General features: G+C 35.4%; 1 protein-coding gene across 4 annotated transcripts in view; it reads right to left on the reverse strand.

Moving 5' to 3' along the window:
• RBM41 (RNA binding motif protein 41) overlaps positions 1–12,548 on the reverse strand; it is a 62,379-nt gene that overhangs the window by 5,902 nt on the left and 43,929 nt on the right. The window lies entirely within an intron of this gene.

Genomic DNA, 12,548 nt, shown 5'->3' on the forward strand with positions numbered 1-12,548 from the left:
CTAGTTCAATAACTGATAGCTTCAAGTACCTCAGGAAATGGATGTAAAAGGATGGGGTTTAGATAAAGTGGGTAGGTTGCAACCTGTTTAAACACCAACTAGATCTTTAAATATCCTCCCCTATAATATGCTACTGTGTAAAGGGCAGACCCAATCCTGGTGAATGCTGGAGGTTCATTCTCTGAACATGAGGGATGCCAGACATAGTTGAGAGTGTGAATTCTGTTTCTGAAAGCAAGGAGAATAAGAGAAATAATGCATACTGAATGCTGAGAAATGCCCAGACGTTTCCCCCCATTTAGCTCCTATAATGCTGGTAGTATCCCCTCCGAAGCAAGAGTTTGGAAGAGTCTCCTCTGAGGAATTTGATTATCCCCAAGAGGAAATACCTAAAAACACTGATTTGAGATGGGGAATTTCTCCAACAAAAGGACCAGCCAGATGACTTTAAAGTGAAACTCAAATTCAACAAAGACCACTCATGTGGCTCAGAGTTTCCAATCCGTTTTTTGACCTCTAATCATAAATATGAGTACAATTATCAGGCATCTGAGGAAAGCCTCTAATGTGAAAGACAGAACAGAACAAACAGAAAAGAAAGCAAATGGGAAAAAGCAGAAACCATGCAAAGAAAAAAAAAACTACACAAACTATCACTAACATCCTCAGAAAAATAAGAGACAATATTCTAGCTATTAGAAAAGGGATGCTATAGAAAAAGAACATTCAAGAAAAAAATTAGAGCTATTAAATGTGATTAAACTTAAGTTGTTATTGGCTTAAAATAGATTTTTATAAATACAAGATGTTTTAAGTAAGCCCCATTGTAACGTAAAGAAAATACCTATAGAAGATACACAAAAGAAAATGAGAAAGGAAAAAGTATGTCACTACAAAAAATCAATGAAACATAAAGGAAGATATTAAGAGAGGAAGAGAGGAGCAAAAGAGCTACAAAACAGAAAAAAATTAATAAATGGCAACAGTAAGTACTTCCCTAATTTACATGTAAATGGACTGAACTCCCTAATCAAAGACATAGACATAGAGTAGCTGAATGAATAAAAAACAAGATCCAACTATATGCTGCCTACAAGAAATTGACCTTAGATTTAAAGCCACATGTAGGCTGAAAATGAAAAAAATAGAAGAAGATTTTTTTGCAAATGGTAACCAAAAGAGAGCAGGGGTGGCCATGCTTCTATCAGACATAATAGACTTTAAGACAAAACCCGTTACAAGAAGCAAAAAATAACATTATATAATGATAAAGAGGTCAATTCACCAGGAAGATATAACAACTATACATATATATGCACTCAACATCATAGCATCTAAATATATAAGTAAACATTGAGAGACCCGAAGGGAGAAATAAAGCAACACAATAATACTAGGAGAGTTCAATACCTCACTTCCAATAGCAGAAGGAAAATTAGAAAATTCACAAATACGTGGAAATTAAACAACATACTCTTGAACAACTAATGGATCAAAGAAGAAATCAAAAGGGAAATTAGAAAATATCTTGAGAGGAACAAAAATGAAACAAAAAAATACCCAAATTTATGGGATATACTAAGAGGGAAGTTTATAGTGTTAAATGCCTACCTTAAAAAAGAAGAAAGATTTCAAATAAATAACTCTACACATCAAGGAACTAGACAAAGAAGAAGAAACTAACCCCAAAGTTAGCAAAAGAAAAGAAATAACAAAGATTAGAGCAGAAATAAACAAAAAAACAGAGTAGAAAAACAACAGAAAAAATTAAACTAAACCAAGAGCTGCTTTTTTTGTAAAGATCAACAAAATTGACTACCTTTAGCTAGACTAAGAAAAAAAGAGGACTCAAATAAAATCAGAAATGAAAGAGGAGATATTGCAACTGATGACACAGAAATAAAAAGGATTATAAGAGACTACTATGAACAATTATATGCCAACAAATTGTAAAACATAGAAGAAAAGGACAAATTCTTAGACAAGTACAAACTACCAAGACTAAATTATGAAGAAACAGAGAATCTGTTCAGGTTTATAACTAGTAATGAGAATGAATCAGTAATGAAAAACTTCCCAACAAAGAAAAGCCCAAGACCAGATGACTTCACTGGTGAATTCTACCAAACATTTAAAGAAGAATTAATGCCAATCCTTCTCAAACTCTTCCAAAAAAGTGCAGAAGAGAAAACACTCCCAGTTGAATTTTATCAGGCTGGCATCACCCTAATACTAAAAGCAGAAAAAGACATTGTAAGGAAAGAAGACTACAGGCCAATATCCCTGATGAATACAGATGCACAAATCCTCAACTGAAAACTAGTAAACTGAATTTAAAAGCACATTAAAAGGATTGTACACTATGACCAAGTGGGATTTATCCCTGGGATGCAAAGATGGTTAAACACATGAAAATCAGTCAGTGTGATATACCACATTAACAGACTGAAGGATAAAAATTACATGATAATCTCAATAGATGCAGGAAAAAGCATATGACAAAATCCAACACGTTCTCATGATAAAAATGTTCCAACAAACAAAGAATAGAAGGAATTTACCTCAATATAACAAAGGCCATATATTAAAAGTCCACAGCTAACCTCATACTCAGTGAAAAACTGAAAGTTTTTCCTACAAGATCAAGAACAAGGCAAGGATGCCTGCTCTTATCACTTCTATTCAATATAGAACTGGAAGTCCTAGCCAGAGTAATTAGACAAGAAACAAGAAATAAAAGGCATCCAAACTGGAAAGGAAGAAGTAAAATTATCTGTTTGTATATGACATGATCCTATGTGTAGAAAACCTTAAAGACCTCACTATGAAACTGTTAAAACTAATAAACAAATTCAGTAAAGTTGCAGGATACAAAATCAACATACAAAAATTAGTAACATTTCTTTACACTAACAATGAACTGTCTGAAAAGGAAATCAAGAAAACAATCTGATTTACAATTGCATCAAAAAGAATGAAATACTGACAGTGACGTCAGCATTATGGCAGAGTGAGTTGTTCCCTTTGTCTCTCTCTTCTAAGTTACAATTGAGTGGATATTCACTAATCAACAGAGGACTCCCTACACAGCACAACAGGATACCTGAGAGATCCACACAGCTATACATCTGAAAGTGGGTGGACTGGACCCTTGGGAAGTAGTAGAACTAAGGGAGCGCTGCCCACCCCCAGCAAGAGTGGTCCAGGTCACAGATCTTCATACAGTGGCCGCCAAATCTGTGAGTGGAGGCAGGGGCAGCCTGGCTTGAACATGAACACTTTCGGAGTGGTAGCCTAGCCCACGGGTACGGGCACCTACTGCAATGGCCGTGCCTGTGCGAACACTCCCCATCGAGTGACAGCAGCTCAACCTGCATGAACGCAGAGCAGCCCTACTGGCACAGCTATGAGCAGACGGGGTGGGAAGAGGAAACAGCCCCTACCCCGACCCCAGCAGTAGCAGGTGGAATCTGTGACCAGATACTAACACAAATGCACTGGCAAAGGATCAATTCATCAAACATCGTGAAGAAGTACAGTAACACTGCAGAACAGAAGGCAAATGACAGCTCTCGGGAAACAAAATTTGAAGTCACAGACGACTACCATCTAAATGACAGAGACAGCAGAAGGAAGGAAATAATAAAAATCAGAGCAGAAATAAACATAATAGAAACTAAAAAAACAATAGAAAAAATTAATGAAACCAAGAGCTGGTTCTTTGAAAAGATAAACAAACTAGACAAACCCTTAGATAGACTCACCAAGAGAAAAACAGAGAAGGCTCAAATAAATAAAATCAGAAATGAAAGAGGAGAGATTACAACAGAGACCTCAGAAATACAAAAGATAATAAGAGAATACTATGAAAAGCTATACGCCAACATATTGGATAATCTAGAAGAAATGGGTAAATTCTTAGAAACATACAACCTTCCAAAACTGGACGAAGAAGAAGTAGAGAATTTGAATAGACCAATCACCAGTAATGAGATCAAAACAGCAATCAAAAATCTCCTAAAAAATAAAAGTCCAGGACCAGATGGCTTCTCTGGTGAATTCTACCAAACATTCAAAGACTTAATACCTATCCTTCTCAAACTCTTTCAAAAAATTGCAGAGGAGGGGAGCCTTCCTAACTCATTCCATGAAGCCAACATTATCCTGATACCAAAACCAGACAAGGACAACACGAAAATAGTAAATTACAGGCCAATATCACTGATGAACATCGATGCAAAAATCCTCAAAAAAATACTAGCAAATCGATTACAACAACACATTAAAAAGATCATACATCATGATCAAGTGGGTTTCATTCCAGGGATGCAGGGATGGTTCAACATCCACAAATCTATCAATGTGATACACCACATGAACAAAATGAAGAATAAAAATCACATGATCATCTCAATAGATGCAGAGCATTTGACAAGATATAGCATCCATTTATGATAAAAACTGTAAATGAAATGGGTATAGAGGGAAAATACCTCAACATAATAAAGGCCATATATGACAAACCCACAGCAAATATCATTCTCAATGGAGAAAAACTGAAAGCTATCCCTTTAAGAACAGGAACCAGAAAAGGATGCCCACTTTCACCACTCTTATTTAACATAGTATCGGAAGTCCTAGCCAGAGCCATCAGGCAAGAAAAAGAAATAAAAGGGATTCATATTGGAAAAGAAGAAGTGAAACTGTCACTCTTTGCAGACAACATGACTTTATATATAGAAAACCCTAAAGAATCCACTAAAAAATTTTTAGAAACAATAAATGAATACAGTCAAGTCGCAGGATACAAAATCAACATACAAAAATCGGTTGTGTTTCTATACACTAACAAAGAAGTAGCAGAAAGAGAAATTAAGAATACAATCCCATTTACAATTGCAACAAATAGAATAAAATACCTAGGAATAAACTTAACCAAAGAGGTGAAAGATTTATACACCGAAAACTATAAAACATTCTTGAAAGAAATTGAAGAAGACACAAAGAAATGGAGAGATATTCCGTGCTCTTGGATTGGAAGAATTAGCGTCGTTAAAATGTCCATACTTCCTAAAGCAATCTATAGATTCAATGCAATCCCTATCAAATTTCCAACAACATTATTCACAGAAATAGAACAAAGAATCCTAAAATTTATATGGAACAATAAAAGACCCCAAATAGCCAAAGGATTCCTGAGAAAAAAGAACAAAGCTGGAGCTATCACACTCCCTGATTTCAAAATATACTACAAAGCCATAGTAACCAAAACAGCATGGTACTGGCACAAAAACAGACACACAGATCAATGGAACAGAATCCAGAGCCCAAAAATAAACCCACACATTTATGGACAGCTAACATTCAACAAGGAAGCCAAGAGCATACAATGGAGAAAGGAGAGTCTCTTCAATAAACGGTGTTGGGAAAACTGGACAGCCACATGCAAAAGAATGAAAGTAGACCATTATCTTACACCATGCACAAAAATCAACTCAAAATAGATTAAAGACTTGAATGTAAGACCCAAAATCATGAAACTTCTAGAAGAAAACATAGGCAGTACGCTCTTTGACATCTGTCTTAGCAGCATATTTTCAAGTACCATGTCTGACTGGGCAAGGGAAACAAAAGACAAGTGAACAAATGGGACTACATCAAACTAAAAAGTTTCTGCACAGCAAAGGAAACCATCAACAAAATGAAAAGACAATCTAACAATTAGGAGAAGATATTTGCAAACCATATATCAGATAAGGGGTTAATATCCAAAATAGACAAAGAACTCATACAGCTCAACAACCAAAAAAACAACTACCCAATTAAAAAATGGGCAAAAGATCTGAACAGAGATTTCTCCAAAGAAGATATACGGATGGCCAACAAGCATATGAAAAGATGCTCGACATCATTAGCTATCAGGGAAAGGCAAATCAAAACTACAGTGACGTATCACCTCACTCTGGTCAGAATGGCTATAATTAACAAGACAGGAAACCGTAAGTGTTGGAGAGGATATAGAGAGAAGGGAACGCTCGTACACTGCTGGTGGGAGTGCAAATTGGTGCAGCCACTATGGAAAGTAGTATGGAGTATCCTCAGAAAATTAAGAATAGATCTACCATATGATCCAGCTATCCCACTGCTGGGTATTGATCCAAAGAACTTGAAAATGCAAAGACATAAGGATACATGCACCCCTACGTCCATTGCAGCATTATACACAATAGCCAAGACTTGGAAGCAACCTAGGTGCCCCTCAAGGGATGAATGGATAAAGAAGATGTGGTATATATACACAATGGAATACTATTCAGCCATAAGAAATGATGAAATCTGGTCATTTGTGACAACATGGGTGGTCCTTGAGGGTATTATGCTGAGTGAAATTAGTCAGAGGGAGAAAGTCAAATACCGTATGATCTCACTCATAACAAGAAGATAAAAACAACGACAAACAAACACATAGCAACGGTGATTGGATTGGTGGTTACCATAGGGGAAGGCAGGGGGGAGGGCAAAGTGGGTGATTAGGCTCACATCTGAGGTGATGGACTATAATTAATTTTTGGGTGGGGAACACGATGTAATCTACACAGAATTCGAAATATATTACGATGTATATCTGAAAGCTATATAATGTTATAATCCAATGTTACTGCAATTAATAAATAATAAAAGAAAGAAAGAAAACAGTAAACAATCCACCAGGAAACTATTAGAAGTATTCAACAACTACAGAAAAGTTGCAGGGTACAAAATCAGTTGCATTTCTATACACTAATAATGAACCTGCAGTAAGAGAAGTCAAGAATATGATCCCATTTACAACTGCAGAAAAAAGAATAAAATAACTAGGCATAAATTTCACCAAGGAGTTGAAAGACTTATATACTGAAAACTATAAGACACTATTGAAAGAAAGCAAAGAAGACATGAAGAAATGGAAAGGTACTCCACGCTTTTGGATTGGAAGAATAAATATAGTTAAAATAACCATATTACATAAAGCAGTCTACAGATTCAATGAAATACCAATGACATTCTTTAGGAAATAGAACAAAGAATCCTAACATTTATATGGAACAACAAAAGACCCTGAATAGCCAAAGCAATCCTGGGAAAAATGAACAAAGCTGGAGGCATCGCAATCCCTGACTTCAAAATATACTACAAAGCAATAGCAATTAACAGCATGGTACTGGCACAAAAACAGACACACAGATCAATGGAATTGAAAGCCAAGAAATAAAACCACACATCCATGGACAGCTAATCTTCGACAAAGGAGCCAAGAACATACAATGGAGAAAGGAAACTCTCTTAATAAATGATGTTGGGAAAACTCGACAACCACATTCAAAAGAATGAAAGTAGACCATTATCTTACATCATACACAAAAATTAACTCAAAAGATTAGAATGTATGACCTGAAACCATACAACCCCTATAAGAAAATATAGGCAGTACACTCTTTGACAACAGTCTTAGCAGTATCTTTTCAAATATTATGTCTCCTCAGGCAAGGGGGAAAAAAGAAAAAATAAAGAAATGGAACTACGTCAGACTAAAAAGCTTCTGCATGAAAAGGAAACCATGAACAAGACAAAAAGACAACCCACCAACTGGGAGAAAATATTTACAAATCATCTATCCAACAAGGGGTTCATTTCCAAAATATATAAAGATCTCATAAAACTCAAAAACAAAAAAACAAACAACCAGATCAAAAAATGGTCAGAGGATATGCACAAGACATTTTTCCAAAGAAGATATACAGATGACCAACAGGCACATGGAAAGATGTCGAACATTACTAATTATTAGGGAAATGGAAATCAAAACTACAATGAGATATCACCTTACACCCATCAGAATGGCTATAATTACCAAGACAAAAAATAAATTTTGGAGAAGATGTGGAGAAAAGGGAACCGTCATACACTGCTGGTGGGAATGCAAACTGGTGCTGCCACTATCGAAAATGGTATGGAGATTTCTCAAAAAATTAAAAATAGAAATACCATACGATCCAGCTATCCCACTACTGGGTATTTATCCAAAGAACATGAAATCAACAATTCAAAGAGATTTATGCACCCCTATGTTCACTGCAGCATTATTCACAATAGCCAAGACATGGAAGCAACCAAAGAGCCCATCAATGAATGAATGGATAAAGAAGATGTGGCATATATATATAATGGAATACTACTCAGCCATAAAAAAGACAAAATTGTGCCATTTACAACAATATGGAAAGACTTTGAGGGAATTATGCTGAGCAAAATAAGCCAGACAGACAAAGACAAACACTGTATGATTTCACTCCTATGTGGAAGATAAACTAACATATGGATAAGGAGAACAGATAGTGGTTACCAGAGGGTAAGGTGGTGAAGGGAGGGTGAAAGTGGTAAAGGTGCACATATGTATGGTGACAGATAAAAACTAGACTATTGGTAGTGAGTATGATGCAGACTATACAGAAACTGATATATAATAATGTACACCTGAAATTACACAAGGTTATAAGCCAATGTGACCTCAATAAAATAATCAAATTTTAAAAAAGAATAAAATACTTATGAATAAACTTAACCAAGGAGCTGAAAGACTTGTACACAGAAAACTATAAAACGCTGATGAAAGAAATTTAAAAAGACACAAATAAATGGATAGACATTTCGTATTCATGGAGTGGAAGTATTAATACTGTTAAAATGGCCACACTACCCAAAGCGATTTATACATTCAATGCAATTCTTATCAAAATCCCAATGGCAATTTTTACAGAACCAAAACAAAGTCTTAAAATTCATAAGCATTCACAAGATACCTTGAATAGACAAAGCAATATTGAGAAAGAAGAACAAAGCAGAAGGCATTACATTTCCTGATTTCAAACTACTGTAATCAAAACAGTACGGTATTGGCATAAAACATCAGACATTGGCCAATGAAACAGAATAGAAAGCCCAGAAATAAATCACACACGTATGGTAAAATGATCTTTGACAAAAGGCGTGAGAATACACAATGGGGAAAAGATAGTCTCTTCAATAAATGGTTTTGGGAAAACTGGATATCTAGCACAAACAAATGAAATTGGACGCCTATCTTCCACCATACACAAAAACCAACTCAAAATGGATTAAAGACTTAAAAATAAGACCTGAAACTCTAAAACTTCTAGAAGAAAACATAGGGAAAAAGCTTCCTGATATTGGCCTTGGCAATGATTTCTTGGATATGACATTAAAAATACAAGCAACAAAGGCAAAAATACAGAAGTGGGATTATATAAACTAAAAACCTTCTGTACAGCAATGGAAACAATCAGCAAAGTGAAACGGCAACTGATAGAATGGGAGAAACTATTTGCAAATCATATAGTTGATAAAGGGTTAATATCTAAAATATATATGAGACTCCAAAACTCAATAGTAAAAAAAAAAATTTAAAAGATGGGCAAACGACCTGAATAGACATATTTCTTCAAAAAAGACATACAAATGGCCAACAGCCATATGAAAAGATGCTCAATTATCAGTAATTATCAGGGAAATGAAAATCAAAACCTCAAGGAGATATCATCTCATGCCTGTTAGGATGATTATTATCAAAAAACCAAAAGATAAGTGCTGGTGAGGATGTGGAGAAATTTCAACCCTTGTGCACTGTTGGTGGGAATGTTAATTTATACAACCACTATGGAAAACAGTATGGAGGTTCCTCAAAAAATGAAAAAATAGAACCACCATATAATCCATCAATCCCACTTCTGGGTATATACTGAACAGAACTGAAATCGGAATCTGGAAGAAATACCTGCATTCCCATGTTCACTGCAGCATTATTTACAATAGTAAAGACGTAGAAACAATCTAAATGTCCAGTGACAGATGAACGGATAAAGAAAATGAGGTGTATAGTCATGCATCGCTTAATGATAGGGTTAGATACATTCTGAGAAATGAGTCAGGGGATTTTGTCATTGTGTTAACAGCATAGAGTGTACCTACACAAACCTAGATGGTATAGCCTTCTACACACCTAGACTATATGTTACTAATCTTATGGGACCACCATCAAATATGCAGTCCCTCGTTGACTGAAATGTAATGATGCAGCATGTGACCATATAAATACAATGGAATATTATACAGCCTTAAAAAAGCAGGAAATCTTGTCATTTGCTACATCTTAAATGAACTTGGCAGACATTATGCTAAATGAAATAGACCAGACACAGAAGAACAAATACTACATGATCCCACTTATATCAGGAATCTAGAATAGTCAAATTCATAGTATCAGAGAGTAGAATCATGTTTACCAGGGGCTGGGAGGAGGGATAGGTGGGGAGATGTTCATCAAAGGGTACACAGTCTCACTTACGTAAGATAAATGAGTCTTATAGATCTACTGTACAGCATAGTGCATATAGTTAACAATACTGTCCTGGATATTTAAAAATTTGTTAAGAGGATAGATCTTACGTTAAATGTTCTTATCAAAAGAAAAAAATAAGGAGGGAGGAAATTTCTGGAGGTGATGGTTAAGTTTAGGGCATTGCAGATGGTGACAGTTTCACAGTGTATACTTATCTTCAAACTCATCAAGATGCATACATTAAATATGCACAATTTTTTGTATGTCAATCATACTTCAATTAAAAAAAACTTAGCCAAGGAAGTAAAGGACTTGTACTTTGAAAACCACAAAACATTGCTCAAAGAAATTAAAGAAGACAGAAATAAATGCAAAGACGTCCCATATTCATGGATGGGAAGACAACATTATGAAAATGTCCATATTACCTAAAGCAATCTACAGATTTAATGTAATTTCTATCAAAATCCAATAGTATTTTCTGTATAAATAGAGAAAACAATCCTAAAATTCATATGGAACCACAGAGACCCTGAATAGCCAAAGCAATCTTGGGAAATAAGAACAGAACTGGAGGCCTCACACTTAATTTCAAAACATATTACAAATCTACAGTAATCAAAACAATATGACACTGGCAGAAAGACAGACTATAGACCAATGGAACAGAACAGAGAGCCCAGAAATAAACCAACACATACACAACCAACTGATCAACAAGGAGAGGGGGCAAGAATACACAACGGGGAAAGGATAGTCCTTTCAACAAACAGTGTTGGGAAAAGTTGATATCCACATGCAAAACAATAAAATTGGACTCATTTTCTCCTATACACAAAAATCAAGTCAAAATGGATTAAAGACGTAAAACATAAGACCTGATACTCTCAAACTCTCAGAAGAAAACATAGGAGAAAAGTTTCATGACATTGGCCTTGGCAATGATTTCTTGGATATTCCATCAGAAGCACGGGCAACAAAAGCGAAAACGAAGTGAGACTACATCAACTAAAACACTTCTGCAAAGCAAAGGAAACAATCAGCAAGTGAAAAGGCAACCTATAGAATGGGAGAAAATATTTGGCAACCAGATGGCTGATTAGAGGTTAATATCCAAAATATACGAGGAACTCCTACAACTCAATAGCAAAAAGACAACTCAATTTTTAAAAATGTGCAAAAGACCTAAATAGACATTTCTTCAAAGAACACATAGAGAAAATAAGTGTTGATGAAAATGTGGAGAAATTAGAATCCTGTGCACTGTTGGTAGGAATGTAAAATGGCACAGCTGCTACAGCAATCCCACTTTAAGGTTCCTCAAAAAGTTAAAAATAGAACCATATAATCCAGTACTCACACTTCTGGGTACTTAGCCAAAAGAACTAAAATCAGAATCTTGAAGAGATATCTAAACTCATATGTTCATTGCAGCACTGCTCTCAATAGCCGGGAGGTGGAAACAATCTAAATGTCCATCATGGACGAATGGATACAGAAAATGTGGTATATACATACAATGGAATACTAGCCAGCAAAAGGAAGGAAATCTTGCCATATGCTACAACACGGATGAACCTTGAGGTCATTATGCTAAGTGAAATAAGCCAATCACAGGACAAGTACTGCATGATTTCACTTATATGTGGAACTACAGTAGTCAAATTCATTGAAGCAGAAAGTAGAATGGTGGTTGGCCAGAGGCTGGGGGGAAAGGGAAATGAGAAGTTGCTGTTCAATGGGTATGAAGTCCAGTCATACATGATGAAAAAGTTCTAGAGATCTGCTGTACAACATTGTGCCTACAGTTTTCAATACTGTAATGTACAAAGTTTTGTTAAGAGAGTAGATTTCAGGTTATGTGTATTTTACTACAATTAAAGAAAGATGGAGAAAAAAGAGATCTCTCTATATTAGCTAGCATAAGTTATATCCTTTATAACTTAAAGAAACTTGAGAAGAATTCAGACAGGAGCAGCAAAGGCAAAGAGCTAGAAAACAGAGCCCATTTAAATGACTTAACTGCTGAAACATATGAACAAATATATTAAGCATTGTAATAAAGGACTATGTCTCAAAGTCCTTAGAAGCTGGATATTCACATATTTAGCATTTAACTATACTTGTATCTTAAAGGCAAGAGCATAGAATA

The sequence above is a fragment of the Equus caballus genome, chromosome X, assembly GCF_041296265.1.
Source record: "Equus caballus isolate H_3958 breed thoroughbred chromosome X, TB-T2T, whole genome shotgun sequence".
Lineage (NCBI taxonomy): Eukaryota > Metazoa > Chordata > Mammalia > Perissodactyla > Equidae > Equus > Equus caballus.